Consider the following 16310-nt stretch of genomic DNA (forward strand, 5'->3'; position numbering starts at 1 on the left):
GAAGCCGGATTCGGTTGCTGATTGGTTACAAATGCCAGGCAGCAGGCAGGCTTGAACAAATAAAACTCCGCCCCTGCAGCCAGCCAAGGCTTTGACAATTTACCATGTGTATTTCAAAATTATCGATCACACATTAAATGAAGGGTGTACTTATACACGTCTGACAAGCACCGGGTGCAGCTTCACTTGTCACCGCCCCCTCCATTCTCTCTTTTCCCCCATCAAACACATGCTGCACGTCATACATGACATATCACCGAGCAGGCTGGAAACCCGCCCCTTAACCCAGTCTCTCAATGTTCATCAGGGCCGTGAAACACTGGATGGCATAAGCCTGCCTCCAGATCCATCTTCCCTCCGCCCCAGGCCCTCCTCTCCAAGTCGGCTCTTATGCAGTGCCAAAACGACTTGAATCATTTCCGTTCTCACGTGCCTGCCCATCCAGCAGTCAGTCCTGATGTCTTCTCGGTATCCGCCAGAGAGCTTGCCCAATCGCTTGGATGGTGGGCGGCCCTATGGCGGCGCATCACGGCTCCTGTAGGAAGGGACGTTTTGTGACGTCAGTGTGCCGGTGACGTGCAGCGTGCGACTGCGTCCCCACGTTGAGTTCGCCCGGGACCCGCGCGCAGCGGAGAGATTGCGGCGTAGCCATTATCGGTGTTGCTGCTGTTGCTGTCGCGGCCGTTGCCGGCGGGGCGGTGTAAAGGAGGAAAAGAAAGTCGAGGCGGAAGCCGCGGTGGAATGCAACGAGGTATTGGCGGGTGGGCGCATCGAATTTTTTGTGGCCCTCGAAGCGACGCCACTGCTTCCTAGCTAATCTGCAGCAGGAACTGAGTGACCTGCACAGGCGTGAGAACACCCGGCTCCTCCCCCACCCCTCACCTCCCTTAGGTTTTCTTTCTAAACGGGAAGCATGCAGGGGAGGAGAAGGGATTGCAGGGGGGCACATGCCCTCACACTGTCCCCGCGGTGTCTGCCAGCTCTTATTTCTGCATGCTGAGAGAAGGTAAGGTGAGCATGTAGAGGAGGAGCAACGAGCGGTTGAGTATTTATTTATTTATTTATTTAGCAGTTTTTTATACCGACCTTCATAGTAGATAACCATATCGGATCGGTTTACATTTTAACAAAGGGTAAAACTGAGGTAACAATTCTGGTAAATAATAGATAACAAAGGAAAGGAATAAGTCAAAGTTACAATCAACAAGGTATGGAAAACTTGGAGGCTTAAAGACAAGCTGGAAGGAAGATAGAGGCAGGTAGAATAAATATAAGAATTTGGGGGAAAGTAGAGGAGGATGATGGGATTACAGAGACGTGGGGGGAGATTCAAGGTGGAGGAGGGGACAAAAACTTGATTGGATCACCCGCTTCCCTCCACTAATTTTCTGGGGAGAATCTAGTCCTAGATTGTTTCAGATATGGCTGTATACATCTATTAAACTAGATGAAATTTTGATTGTACTTGTACTCATATTTTCGTGTAGCACTGTTTTGTGTACTGAACTTGAGTTCTTTCAGTGTTACTACTGGCATACAAAGGCATTATCGTTTATTAGTCTTGGTATAATGTCTGTTAGTCTTGGCCTCCTATGGTCTGTATGTGTTGGTAGCTCCTTGTTCCTAAGCTCTGAACGTCAGCCTCCTAGCCCCGTAAATATGGGGGGGATCTCTGAGGGATTGTAAAGCCGAGCAGTTTGGTGGATGGACAGATAAGATGGGCTGTATGGTCTTTCATTGTCATGTTTCTAATTTAGAGTTAATTTTATGGCTGGGAAGGAAAATAAATTTTGCTCTCAAAATCCTAGTGAAGTAGTGAAAATAAAGTCAAAGTGAGGAAATCTGTAGCACTTTGTTTTGTAAAATAACTTTAAATCTGCAAATAACCAAATATCAGTGCCATAAATCATTAATATGGGATTGATTGTAAACTCTATAGAATAGGAATGGTCTCTTATGTGTATCTGCACAGCCTGTATGCCTAGCAGCATTTTAGAAATGATTAATAGTATTTATGATATATGTATATTGATAAACTACATTAGGTTGCAATAGTATATTTTATGTGTATGCTTGATGTTTATGACGTTGTTATTTATGTTGGGTGCCCATTGTCATTTTAATTTATGGATTGAGTGATTTGGGATTCGTATTGTAAATCACCAGAAGCAAATGTAGGAGAAGTGACCCATAAAATGCAAGTAAATATAAGATTTGGTATACTGGATCAGACCAAAGGTCCATCAAGCCTAGTATCCAGTTTCCAACAGTGGAAACCCAGGTCACGGATACCTGGCAGGATACTGAAAAGTTGATGAGTCAATGCTGCTTATCCTAGGGGTCCACCTTAATGGCTTTTGTATGCCTTTTCTTCCAGGAACTTGTCCAAACCTTTTTTTAAACCCAGCAGCGCTAACAGCTTTTACCACATCCTCTAGCAACAAATTCCATAGTTTAATTAAAATCATTTTTCTGCTATTTGTTTTAAATGTATTACCTAGTAACTTCATTGTTTGTACCCTAGTCTCTGTACTATTTGAAAGAATAAACTGGTTTGTGTTTACCCATTCCATGCCACTCATTATTTTATAGAATTCTGTCACATCTCCCCTTTTCTCCAAGCTCCTTAACCTTTTCTCATAGAGAACTCGTTCCATCCCCTTTATCATTTCAGTTGCGTTTCTCTGTACCATTTCCAGTTCTGCTGTATCTTTTTGAAATGCAATGACCAGAATTGCACACAGTACTTAAGGTGCAGTTGCACCATGGAGCGATTCAGAAACATTATGATTTTCTGTTTTTCCATTCCTTTCCTAATAAATCTTAGCATTCTATTTGTTTTCCTGAGCACTGCTGCAAACTGAGAAGAGGATTTCAACACATTATTCACGATGACACCTAGATCCTTTTCCTGGGTAGTCATTCCCATTGTGGACTTTTGCATTGTGTAGCTATAGTTTGGTTACTGTTTCCTACGTGCATCATTTTGCACTTGTCCACATTAAATGTCATCTGCCATTTAGCTGCCTAGTCTCCCAGTCTCGAAAAGTCCTCTTACAATTTCTCACAATCCTTTTGTGATTTAACAATTTTGAATAATTGTGTATCATCAGCAAATTTAGTCACCTAACTTGTTGTTCCCAAATCTACGTCACTTATAAATGTTAGAAAGCAGTGATCCCAGTACAGATCCCTGGGACACTCCACTATTCACTTTTCTCCATTGAGAAAATTGACAATTTAACCTTACTCAGTTTTCTATCTTTTAACCAGTTCTCATTCCCTAATAGAACATTGCCTCTTATCCCCATAACATTTTAATTTCTTTGGGTCTCTTATGAGGTAAGTTGTCAAACAGAGAAGAGCAATCAAAATGATAAAGGGGATGGAACAGCTCCCCTATGAGGAAAGGCTGAAGAGGTTAGGGCTGTTCAGCTTGGAGAAGAGACGGCTGAGGGGGGGATATGATAGAGGTCTTTAAAATCATGAGAGGTCTTGAATGAGTAGATGTGAATTGGTTATTTACACTTTCAGATAATCGAAGGACTAGGGGGCATTCCATGAAGTTAGCTAGTAGCACATTTAAAACTAATCGGAGAAAATTCTTTTTCACTCAACACACAATAAAGGTCTGGAATTTATTGCCAGAGGAGGTGGTTAGTGCAGTTAGTGTAGCTGGGCTCAAAAAAAGTTTGGATAAGTTCTTGGAGGAGAAGTCTATTAACGGCTATTAATCAAGTTTACTTAGGGAATAGCCACTGCTAAATTGCATCAGTAGCATGGGATCTTCTTGATGTTTGGGTACTTGCCAGGTTCTTGTGGCCTGGTTTGGCCTCTGTTGGAAACAGGATGCTGGGCTTGATGGATCCTTGGTCTGACCCAGCATGTTCTTAAATCTTTTTATTAAGACAACAACTAGTACAAGAGAAAATGTAGGAGTTAATTTATAAAGACAAAAAAATGTCCAAGGATAAAATTATCAATAATCACACATCAAAATACAATATGTGGTAGAAGAAAGTAAAAGAAATATTAAATTTTATTAAACAACAAAATCATTGCTGAAAAGGGTGCAATTCACTGATCATTAAGATTGAAAATATTGGTCCACTGAATGTCCCATAGCAAGCCTGATATACTCTTATCAACTCTCATATCTTTATCCACATGTGTATTTATGCCATCAAAATAATGTAGCAGATTGATGAGGCAAGACTTCCATGGCTGAATCCATGTTGATATTGTCCCATTGAACTATAACTATCTATATGTTTAATAATTGTGATGTTTATTATAATATCAACCATTTTTCCCAACACAATGTCAGGCTCATTGGTCTGTTGTTTCCTGGTTCATCCTTGGAACCCTTTTTAAAAATTGATGTTATATTGGCCATCCTCCAATCTTCAGGTACTATAGCTGATTTTAATGACAATTTACAAATTAATAATAGTAGGCCTGCAATTTCATTTTTCAGTTTTTAGCACTCTGGGATATATGCTACTCTTTTTAGTTAGTCCATTTGCCCTGTTACATCTTCTAGGTTCACTGACGTTTGTTTCATTTCCTCTGAATCATTACTTTTAAGTATAGTATATGTGCTGCCGAAGAAAGTTTAATTTTGTTTAGTATCCTTTCTGACATGGGTATCTTCCTTGGTAAAGACCAAAGCAAATCATTTAGGTCCTGATTTTTAAAAGCATTTGCATGCTTTAAAATTTCATGTAAGTGGGCTTTTGAAAATTGCTACAATAGTAGTTACATTTACACGTTTAAATCCTTTAGAAAATGATCCCCTTTGTCTCTCCTTTGTGGCCTTGCCTTCCCTTAGTGCCCTTTTATTCCTATTCTTTGCAGGCATTTTGTTTGAAAGTACTTGAAAAAGTTTTTATTATTTTTTGCTTCCATAGCAAGCTTCTTTTCAGATTCTGTTTTTGCCTTCCTTATCAATGCTTTGTATCTAACTTGCCTGTGCTTATGCTGTTTCCTGTTTCTTCATTCAGATCACTTTTTCATTTTTTGAAAGATGTTAAGAATTTACATCAGGCATTAACATTCTTTAAAAATATCATCTTGGAAGCCTAGGCCAGATGTATTCCATTCATTAAAAAATGTGGAAGGATACCACACCATGTTTCTCAGGGAACAGTGGTGAGGAAGGCCCATAAATATTTTCTAGTTAAGGCCTGTTTATTGGCAAAGTGCTATATTCTTCTTCAATGGTTGGAAACATTACACCTGATAAAGAGATGTGGTGATCCCAAATGTTCGATTTGATGACTATGGAATATAGATCGTGGATCTGAAAATAGAGCACAGGACGTTTGCACTGCTATATGGGAACCTTTTCTACAGGCTTTGGATCCAGTTGCAAGAAAGATATATATCTTTTTGCATATTTCTTAAGTCTCCAAGTTTACACTGTTTAGTTCTTTTTTTGTATCCTACTCTGATTTTTTTTCTTTCTTTTATAATATACAGGGGTGGGAAGAGGTTATGGGAAAATATTTCTGATATCGCTGACAAACAGTTCTATTTAAAAAAAAAAAAAAAAAAAAAAAAAAAGTGGCAGAAGGGCCAAATGACAGCTGACATGATTAAAAGGTGAGCTGAGAGGCTATTCTAGCCAAAAGAACTTTTGCAGCTGCTCTTAAGTTTTTTCCTAATCATTTTCCTCATTTTATCATCGTGTTTCTTTTGAAAATTATCACCGTCAATTTCCTTAGTGTCTGCCTTCCAGCTATCAAATCAAATTTGATCATTATGATCACTATTGCCAAGTGGCCCCAACACCTTTACCCAATGTTGTGCTCCACTAAGGATTAGGTCTAAATTACTTCCCCCTCTTGTTGGTTATTGTACCAACTGCTCCATGAAGGAGTCATTTATTTTAACTAGAAACTTTACCTCCTTAGCATGGCCTGATGTGAGATTTACCCAGCCAATAGTGCGGTAATTGAAATCCCCCATTCCTTTTCCTCCACTATAGGGGATTTCCTCTTTCCGCAGATGATGGAGACAGAGAACACGCCTCCATATTTTTTGGTGTGGTATCACATGCACTATAAAAGGAGGTGTGCTTGGAGTCAGTCCCTAGTAGTTCTGTCTCCAGCAGGTGGAGACGACTGCAACTGAGCTGAAAAAAAAAATACAAACCCTTGGCTCCTGGGACAGATCCTACAGGCCTACTCTCAAGTTATCTCTGGCGCTCTCTCTCCCGGTGAGCTCTTTCACTTGGGCACTTGCAATTCCTCAGGGGGTCTGTTGCAGCTACCCTAGCAGGGGGGAACTGGGACTGCCAAGTGCTCCAAAGTTAGCCTCTTCTCGCTGATTCCCTTTTCCTGCACCTCCAGTGGGTAGCTGGTGTGTGCATACCCCTGCAAACCCGGGTAGATAGGCATAGGGAGAAACTGTGAGCAGGAAGGGAAGGTTGCTGCTGCTTGAGAGGAGTAGGCCCAAAGCTGGCGTGAAGATGGGAGTGGGGCCAAGCGCGCACACTGAGATTGATGCAGACTCATAAATAAAAACAAATACTTGACGCGCAATGCTGAGAGGAAGTGCCCAGCCTGTGGAACTGAAAGGGATTTACACCCTGGCAAGCTCCTTCTGTTCCCTATGTGATAGTGAGCCCATGGAGGAGCTGGCAAAAGCAGCCTGCCCAAGGCCCTCAAGCCCACACTAAAAACAAAAAGGGGCTACTACGCTCACAAGATACATCACCTCATCTTCGATTCAAAAGCCCTCTTTACTTACGTCTCGAACTTAACTCAACCCAATTCTCCGGACATCCCACTCAACCAAGCGCACGAAAAAGCTGAGGAGCTGGCCATCTTCTTCAGTAACAAAATTTCCAAACTGCAATCTCAACTAAAAACGAATACCCTAGCCCCACCCAGCACATTCCGCCATCACTGCAATGACATGGCTATACAAGCCTTCGAACCCATTGCAATATCAGAGACCAAGTTAGTATTGAAGAGAATGAAACCATCATCCCACCCATTTGACCAGATCCCTCCCAAACTACTGCTGCTAATTCCAGATACCATCTCCAAAACCCTAACTGACATTATCAATTGTTCCTTAGCCCAAGGAATTTATCCAGACGACCTGAAAGTTGCTTCTATCAAACCCCTATTAAAAAAACCGAACCTTAATCCTAAAGATCCATCCAACTTCCGCCCAATATCCAACCTTCCTTTTATAGCCAAGGTTACAGAAAAATTAGTCAACACCAGATTATCAGAATACCTCGAAGACAACAACATATTATTCCCCACTCAATACGGCTTCCGAAAATCTTTAAGTACAGAATCACTTCTCATATCTCTGACAGATTACCTCATCATGGGCCTCGATAAAGGTCACGCCTACTTGCTGATACTCCTCGACCTATCGGCGGCCTTTGACACCGTGAATCACTCCCTTCTCCTAAATCAACTAGCGAACATCGGAATTACAGGCTCTGCTCTTGCCTGGTTCAAATCATTCTTGGGAAACAGAGGATATAAAGTCAAAATACATAACAAAGAATCACAGTTTTACCCTTCTTCGCTAGGTGTTCCACAGGGCTCCTCTCTCTCCCCCACGCTCTTTAACATTTACCTCCTACCCCTATGTCAACTATTAACTAATCTTAACCTCAAATACTTTCTATACGCAGATGACATCCAGATTGTCATCCCTATCAAAGAATCCCTTACAAAAACTATCAAAATCTGGGAAAACTGTCTTCAAAATATTGACAACCTCCTCTCCAGCCTAAATCTAATCTTAAATTCCGCTAAAACCGAAGTCCTCATAATTTCCCCTGAAAACAGTAACCTCACCTCAAATCCTCCAACCGGCTTTCAAACTTCACATGTAAGAGACCTAGGAGCCATTATCGACAATCGGCTAAATCTAAAATCTTTTATTAATCAAACCACGAAGGACTGCTTTTATAAATTACACGTCTTAAAAAGAATCAAACCACTTTTCCATTTCCACGATTACAGAACAGTTTTGCAATCAATAATCTTCTCTAAGTTAGATTATTGCAATTCTATTCTATTAGGTCTCCCGTCTTCTCATACTAAACCTCTTCAGATGGTTCAGAACACGGCGGCCAGAATTTTGACAAACACAAGAAGAAGAGACCACATATCTCCGATTCTCAAAGACTTACATTGGCTGCCAGTGCACTATAGAATCTTATATAAATCCATTACTACCATCTACAAAGCATTCCATCAACTCTCTCCGCTTAACCTCCAAATCCCATTTAAAAAACATACCTCCATCAGACCTATCAGAGAGTCCTACAGAGACTCATTACAGGTGCCTCCTGCAAAAACCTTTAACCATAGGACTCTCAGAGACAGGGCTTTCTCTACAGCAGGACCTACCTTGTGGAATTCTATACCACCAGAACTGAGACAGGAACCTTGCCTCCCCACTTTCAGAAAAAGACTTAAAACCTGGCTATTCTTGAAAGCCTTTCCAGACACCAACTGAACCCACTCTCAACTTAAGCAACTAAGAACTCCCGTCAGGGTAATCAACAACCTTTGACAACTCAATAATGTTCTCTCTTTTTTAATGAGGCAGGTTTATTTACCTTGGTTTTATTTACCTTGGTCATTCTTTTGTTATCTCAGTGTTAATCTCTCTTTTGCCTTCTCTTCATTCCAAGTTGCATTTTATCCCTGTTTTATTGTAACTGCTACCTTATTCTTCTATCACATGTTAATGTTTTTAAGTTATTAAGTATTTATTCTGTTGTCACACCTTGTTATTTGTAAACCGGCATGATGCGACTCCCATCGCGAATGCCGGTATATAAGAAATTTAAATAAATAAAATAAATAAATAATAAATCCTCCGAGTCCTCTTCAGGAAGCAAGCAAAAGTGAAGCAGAACCCCAGTGGGGCCTTCTCAACTCAATTCATTCTGCTGATGCATCAAGCCTTTAAAACCTTTCAAGCAAATAAGGAGATACCAGGGCCATCTTTGGCCTCGAGGCTGGAACCCCTCCTTAAGAAATCTAAGGCTGTCCTTGGGGTCCTCTAGAATTCCTACACAGGAGTGACGTAACAGAAGGGTTGTCGGGGAAAGGTTTGTCTTTTTGCTGATGATACTAAAATCTAACGGGGTGGACAGCCAGGAAGGAATGGAAAACATGAGAAGGGATCTAGCTAAGCTTGGGGAATGGTCTAAAGCAGTGATTCTCAACCTTTTCCCCATTGTGACACACCTGATGGACACTGCTCACAACAATCCACAGCTAAACTAAAAAAAAAAAAAAGCCCCAGTATTACATTTATTATTAAGAATTACACAAAGGAAAGATAAGAATACTCTCTCTGAACAAAAATAACAAATGTTTGTACAAGCTGCATTCTCTCTCCCCCAGGTGGCCACCACCGTTTTTCCTCTGCTTTTACTTTCAGGCCAGCAGGGGAAGATAAAATCAGTTATCGCTAGCCTAGAAGAGAAAGAGACTTGTCGTTCTCGCTGGCCTGTGGCAGGAATGGAAGACTAGCTGTGTCCTACTGGACTCAGTGGGTGAAGAAGTCTGCTTTGTGAACCATATAGCTTTGCGCACTTTCCCCTCCCCACAATTAAAAATTATGCATTTATAATAGTTTATATGAAAAATGACATTAAAAGTACAGTCAGGTAAAAAAAACCCAAAACAACTTACATGTATATTATATTTACATGCATTGTTGTGGTGCCAACCAGAAAACCCTACAAAAAAAAAAGTAAAAAAGACACTTGGAACTCGTATGGCGTTAGGACTATTGCAATGTGTTCCGTGTGGGCTTAGTACTCAAAGTCACAAGTAAAAAAAATTATAATAATATAGTAAAACCTCCTTATTAAAACAACCCTAACTGCCAGCACACAAACCTCACTTATGCAAAGGTAGATGTGCTAATATTACACCAGGCCCTAAAATACCAATACACCTCATATTAGGAAAATAGAACAAGCCAGGCTACTATAGAGCCATTCACAGAAACTACATGCTGCAGAATGCCTCACTTTGGTCATACATGCAGAATTCAGACAGACATTTACCAAATACAGAATAAAAAGAGCATACTGAAAGTATGAATAGAAACAGGCAAAAACTGGACTGAAAACCACAACAGTACAACAATTGAAAAATTGAATCACCATTCCTCATGAAAAAAATTAAAAAAAATAAAATCAGTAGTAATAAAATCATACTAATAAAGAATACATATTTCATAACAGCTGAAGAATAGAATAACATCCAACAATTAGAAATTCATAAAAATGTTTCAAATACTAATAACCACACCACGCAACAGAGAGATCACATGTATTCCAAATACAGTTTAACCATTTATTGAAAATCACAACGTGTTTCACCTATCTAGACATTTAAAAACTAAACTCACACATTCATACCTCAATCACACACATGCCATATAAAAACATCTATATTTATTTATTTATTATTTTTATTATACCGAGTTTCATGATAGGAATCACATCAACCCGGTTTACAATTAACAATGTGAGTAAAGGCAGAGAGTAACAAAGTAAAGAACATTTCCCAATACAACAACAAATATAGTATGAAACTTAACAAATATTATATAATATAATATATATATTATATATATATATAATATATATTATATTATATATATATAATTATATATATAATATATATTATATATAATATTATATAATATATATATATATTTATATATTATATATAATATATATTATATATATATAATTATATATATAATATATATTATATATAATATTATATAATTTAACAAAGTCCGGTGTCACACACCGGACTTTGTTAAATTATGTAAACTGTATGTATGTAATTAATTGTAATCCTGATTATTCAGTGTTATTTGTGCATATAGATGTTTTTATATGGCATGTGTGTGATTGAGGTATGAATGTGTGAGTTTAGTTTTTAAATGTCTAGATAGGTGAAACACGTTGTGATTTTCAATAAATGGTTAAACTGTATTTGGAATACATGTGATCTCTCTGTTGCGTGGTGTGGCTATGTGATATCAGAGAGTTTAGTTTAAAAGGAATTGCCCTCTGTAAAATTACCTTGTCAAATACTAATAAAACATTTCAAAACAGCAAACACAAACATCCAGTAATTAAAACTAAGGATAAAAAAATCCCCCTCTCCATACCTGGGAACTTTTGAATTCTGGGTGCCCTGAGATTGTCTTGATTAGCAAGAGAGGAGGAGAGTTGTTGCTCATACTTTCTCCTTTCTCTCTCTGCACCTTTAAAAGGATATAAACAGGATGGAGTTGGTCCAGAGGGTGGCTACTAAAATGGTCAGTGGTCTTTGTTCTAAAGCATATGGGGATAGACTTAGATCTAAACATGGATATCCTAGAGGAAAGGTGAGCTTGGGGAGATATGGTAGAGACATTCAAATATTTCAAAAGTTTCCATGCACAGGAAGTGAGCCTTTTTCAATAGAAAGGAGGCTCTAGAACAAGGGGGGTCATGGCATGAGGTTGAAAGGGGTAGATACAGGAGCAATCTTAGGAAATATTTCTTTACAGAGGGTGGTAGATGTCTGGAACAGTCTCCCAGTGGAAGTGGTAGAGACAAAAACAATATATGAATTCAAGAAAGCATGGTATAAATACAGATGATCTCTAAGGAAGTGATGAGAATTGTAATGCTAAATTAGTTGGACAGATGGGCAGATTGTATGGGCCATAAGTCTTTTTCTGCCATTGTGTTTCTAAAGGATCTGAACTCTGGTCCCTCCGATCAGGAGTTGTTCTCTTGAAGGAGGAGGAGGACTCGGCAGAGATACACTTGCTTTGAAAAGGGAGAGCTGCCTGCCCTGATCTTAAATACTTTAGCAACACTTAGAATCTCAGATCCAAAAAAGGAGGAGCAGGTTGAGTGGGACCCCATTCTCCAGGGAATGTGGAAGCCACCCAAGACATTCCCCTTGCACCCAGCCTGGAGAGAAATGGTAATGGCAGAATGGAAGATCTTCAGGGCCCACTGAAGGGTACCAAGGTCCTGAGGAAAGCCTACCCACTCCCGCAGGAAATAAGAGACTCCCTATTAAAGATCCCTTAGGTGGATGCCCTGGTTTCAGCAGTTACCCGCAGAACCACCATACCAGTGAAGGGCATGATGGCAATGAAGGACAGGAAGATTGAGACTATCCTGAGACAAGCCTTCACAACCAAAGTGTTGGCTCTGCAGGCATCCATCTGCAGTGGATATGTGGCCTGCGCAGTAGTAAGATGGGTACAGCAGCTATCTGAGTCAGGGGATAAAGCGAATTTGAATCAGGTGAGGCCTTTCTAGTGGGCATGCTGTACTATCTTCTCAGAATGTCCTTCCGGGCCTTAGCATTGGAAGTGGCAGTGAGGAGACTTTTATGGATCTGGAACTGGGCAGTGAATGAGGCCTCGAAGTCCCACTTAGGCAAACTATCTTTTAAAGGGGGTCTTGTTAGGGAAAGAGATAGAGAAGTTCATAAAGAAGCTGGGGGAAGCAACTCCCCAGAGGCTTCCCGAGGACAAATTGTGGACCAGTTCAAGAAACCTGAGACGCCTGTGCTTCAGGGATTATCAAAGATACAGGATAGGTAGCTTCAGATCCCAGCGGAGAAAAAGGGTCAAAGGCCAAGCTCTTCTGGGGGGAGGGCAAAAGGTCAAGGACTGACTGTCCGACACCGGCAGGCTCCAGCCATCCACTCGTGACAATCAGGGGGTACCTTTGGGCAGATGTCTAAGAGGGTTCTACTCTGAGTGGACTCGTATCACCTCAAACCAGTAGGACTTGGAGGTTATAGGCAGGGATACACCCCCGAGCTAGCAAAACCCATGGCCCAGATCTTCATAGCCTTGCCATGCATTTCATCAAAGAAAGCGATGAAAGAGGCCACCCTAGGCAAGCTGCAAATTTGCAAGCAGTAGTGCCAGTACCAGTCCAGGAGCAGGGCACAGAAACTTCATTTAATTAGTAGTGCCCAAGAAGAATAGCTCCTTTCACACGGTACTGGATCTCAAGGAGGACAAGTGCCTCAGGGTACCACATTTTCAGATTGTCTTTGCGCTCAGTAATAACCTCCGCAAGGAAAAGAGAGTTCCAATTCTCCTTGGATCTAATGGAGGCAAATTTCCAAGTCCCCCATAAGGGGACAATACCAGAGGCTATTATGTTTTTGTGAACTAAGCAAACACTTGCAGTTTCAGGTGCCCCTCTTTGGTATTGTGACTGCACCAAGGACCTTTACCAAGTTATTGGTAATGGTGGTGGCAACATTGTGCAAGCAAGGGGTGCCGGTCCACCCTCGTTTGGACAACTTGCTGATCCAGGCCACTACAGCACTAATGTTCCTGATGGAAAGTCTAGATTGGAGGGTGAACTATGCAAAGAGCACCTTGATACCCACGCGGTCCCTGGAGTTTCTGGAAGCGCGGTTCAACACAGAGGTAGACCTTGTGTACCTCACTTGGAAAAGGATGGGGAAATTAGTGGCTCATACTCTAAACTTCCAAGTGCAGCCACCCCCCCCCCCCCCCACAAAGCATGGGGCTTCCTACATTTGCTGGGCCTCATGGCAGCATCAGTAGACCTGGTACTATGGGCAAGGGCTCATATGTGCCCATTGCTGGGAGAGCTCTTATCCAGGTGATTTCCAGCCACAATGGGCTACGAGCAGCAACTGCCTCTTCCTCCACCAGTAAGGAACAGCCTAGATTGGTGGACCCAACCCTCCAACCTGGCAATAGGTATGAGCCTGATACTACCTGACTGGATCATCATAACCACTGATGTCAGCAATTTCGGGTGGGGTCCAATGTTAGGGCCAGATGGCACAAGGATAGTGGAAAGAACAAGAAAGATCATGGACTGCAAACAAATTAGAATTACAAGCCATAAGGCAAGTACTTCAAGCCTTCTTCCCCTTGGTAAAGGGCAAGCCGATCAGGATCCTGTCTGACACTGCAATAGCAGACACGTATGTGAACTAAGGGGGTATCCCCAGCCAGTCCCTAACCTTTGAAGCAGCAATGATCTGCGACTGGGTGGAGTGAAATCTTGAACTCCTGTTGGGAACACACACATGGGAACACAAAATATTCAGGCAGACTTTCTAAGCCGAAACAGGCTGGATCCAGGAGAGTGGGAACTCAGGAGGCGTTTTGCAGGATCATGGACAAATTGGGTCATCCAACCATGGACTTAATGGTGTCATGCACCAACATGAAGTTAAGGAAGATTTTCAGCTATAGAAGGGAACCCCAGCTCCAGTGGTGTAGATGCCCTAATCAGTCCATGGCCAACCAAAAGGCTACTTTGTCTTCCTGCTGTAGCTCCTGATAGGGAGGATGCTGAAGAACATAGAGAATCAGCTAACACTGACAATTCTTGTTGCCCTGGACTGGCTGTATGGTCCATGGTATGTAGATCTCCTGAGACTCCTAGCAGTAACCCCTGAGTCTGCCAGCTGATCAAGGTCTGGAAAAACCCAACTCCATTTTGTCTTATGGATGGCTCTTGAAAGTGCACGTCTATATAGGAAAGGCTACTTGTCCACAGTCATATCTACCAAACCAAAGGCTTGAAAATCCTCAACCTCTTTGGCCTACATTTGAGTGTGGTGTCTCTTTGAGAACTTCTGCTGCACAAACAGTAAATCTTCCTGGAAAGCAGGGATTATACAGATACTTGACTTCATTCATCAATGCCTGAACAAGGGGCTGGCATTCAACTCATTAAGAGAACAGGTGGCAGCCATATCATGCTTTAGAGGCATGGTAGAAGGTGTATGCATAGCAGCACACCCGGGCGTCGTGCGCTTTCTTAACAAAGTAAAACATATAAGGCAACCCCCTCCCTCCTCCATTTTGCCCTTTGGTTCCCTTGTGGGACCTTAACCTAGTACTCAAAGCCCTAACAGGCTAGCCATTTGAGCAACTTAAATCACCCTCTCTTAAGGATGTATCCTTAAAGATGGTCTTCCTCATGGCCGTCTACTCAGTAAGGCAGATCTCAGAGGTACATGCTCTCTCATGAAGGGATCTATTCCTAACCTTCAGGGATTCTGTCACTTTATGGCCTGTTCCCTCTAACCCCAAGGTCGTATCCCCATTTCTTCTTAATCAGACCATTATACTAACAGCCTTTTGGGAATAAGAAAACCAATAAGTTAGACCCAGAACTGCACCACCGGGACGTAAGGCGGATGTTGCTCAGTTATCTGAAAGGCATGAATCCATTCAGGAAGTTGGACAGACTGTTCATTTTATATGGTGGACCATGCAAATGAAAGGCAGCCTCCAAGTTAACACTAGCCAGGTAGATCAGGGAAGCGATAGGATCAGCTTATATCCTGAAAGAGAAGGCAATACTACCCAGGACTGTATGAGAGCCCAAGTAGTGACATGGGCAGAAATGTTAAGGGTCACACCAGAAGAGATTTATAGGGTGGCCACATGGTCTTCCCTACACTCCTTTACCAAGCACTACAGGTTAGACATACTAGCCAATGCAGATGCGACCTTCGGAGCAAGCATACTGGAGACCGTATGTGCGTTTTCCCACCCAAGAGAACAGTAGATCTGATATGACCCTACAGTGTTGACTGTTCTAGCAGGAGGAGAAGGAAGGCAAAATTCAACTTTACCTGATAATTTACTTTCCTGGACTCCTGCTATACCAATCCAGTTTCCACCAAGCTTAAGTCAAGCAAGTGACAAGATGAAAGGAATTGTCACTTTTTATTTTTTTTTCCTTCTTTCTTTCAGGTCCTCTTACCCTGGGGGGTGGGTTGGATCTTAGTGTTATGGATCTTGCTAGGGAGCTAGCAATCTGTAGTAGATCTACTCCTCCAGAGGGGAGGAGTTAGCAATCTGTTGTGGAGCACCCCGCCAGGGAGGCGGAGTTAGCAATCTGTTCAGGATCTGATGCTAGAAGTTAGCTATCTGTCTATGCTGTTCCCCCAGGGGAATGAGCTAACAATATTTCTTTCTTTCTTTATTTATTTTAACATTTTTATATACCGGGATTCATACAAGATATTGCATATCGTCTCGGTTTACATTGAAACTGAACACAAGCATGGGAGCATGCTAATTACATAGAACATAAAATACTGATAGAACGCTGATAACATAGAATGCTAAATTCTAATTACATGTAATGCTAAATGCTAATTACATGTAATGCTAGTTGCATGGAACTGTGATAACAAGCATGAGAATGTTAATGTTAAATACGTAATACAGGTATGAAGATAGGCTCCGAGTAAAGCAAAAACTTG

General features: G+C 41.4%; 1 protein-coding gene across 3 annotated transcripts in view; it reads left to right on the forward strand.

Annotated features, from left to right (window-relative positions):
• The first annotated feature begins 377 nt into the window (after positions 1-377).
• Positions 378-16310, forward strand: part of SOCS5 (suppressor of cytokine signaling 5) — a 38766-nt gene continuing 22833 nt past the window's right edge. Inside the window, exon 1 of one of the 3 annotated variants that reach the window (XM_029593369.1) lies at positions 378-751. The gene's annotated coding sequence lies outside the window, so the exon portion shown is untranslated. The other 2 variants (XM_029593367.1, XM_029593368.1) reach the window with 2 other exon arrangements.

Source organism: Rhinatrema bivittatum, chromosome 3 (genome assembly GCF_901001135.1).
Source record: "Rhinatrema bivittatum chromosome 3, aRhiBiv1.1, whole genome shotgun sequence".
Lineage (NCBI taxonomy): Eukaryota > Metazoa > Chordata > Amphibia > Gymnophiona > Rhinatrematidae > Rhinatrema > Rhinatrema bivittatum.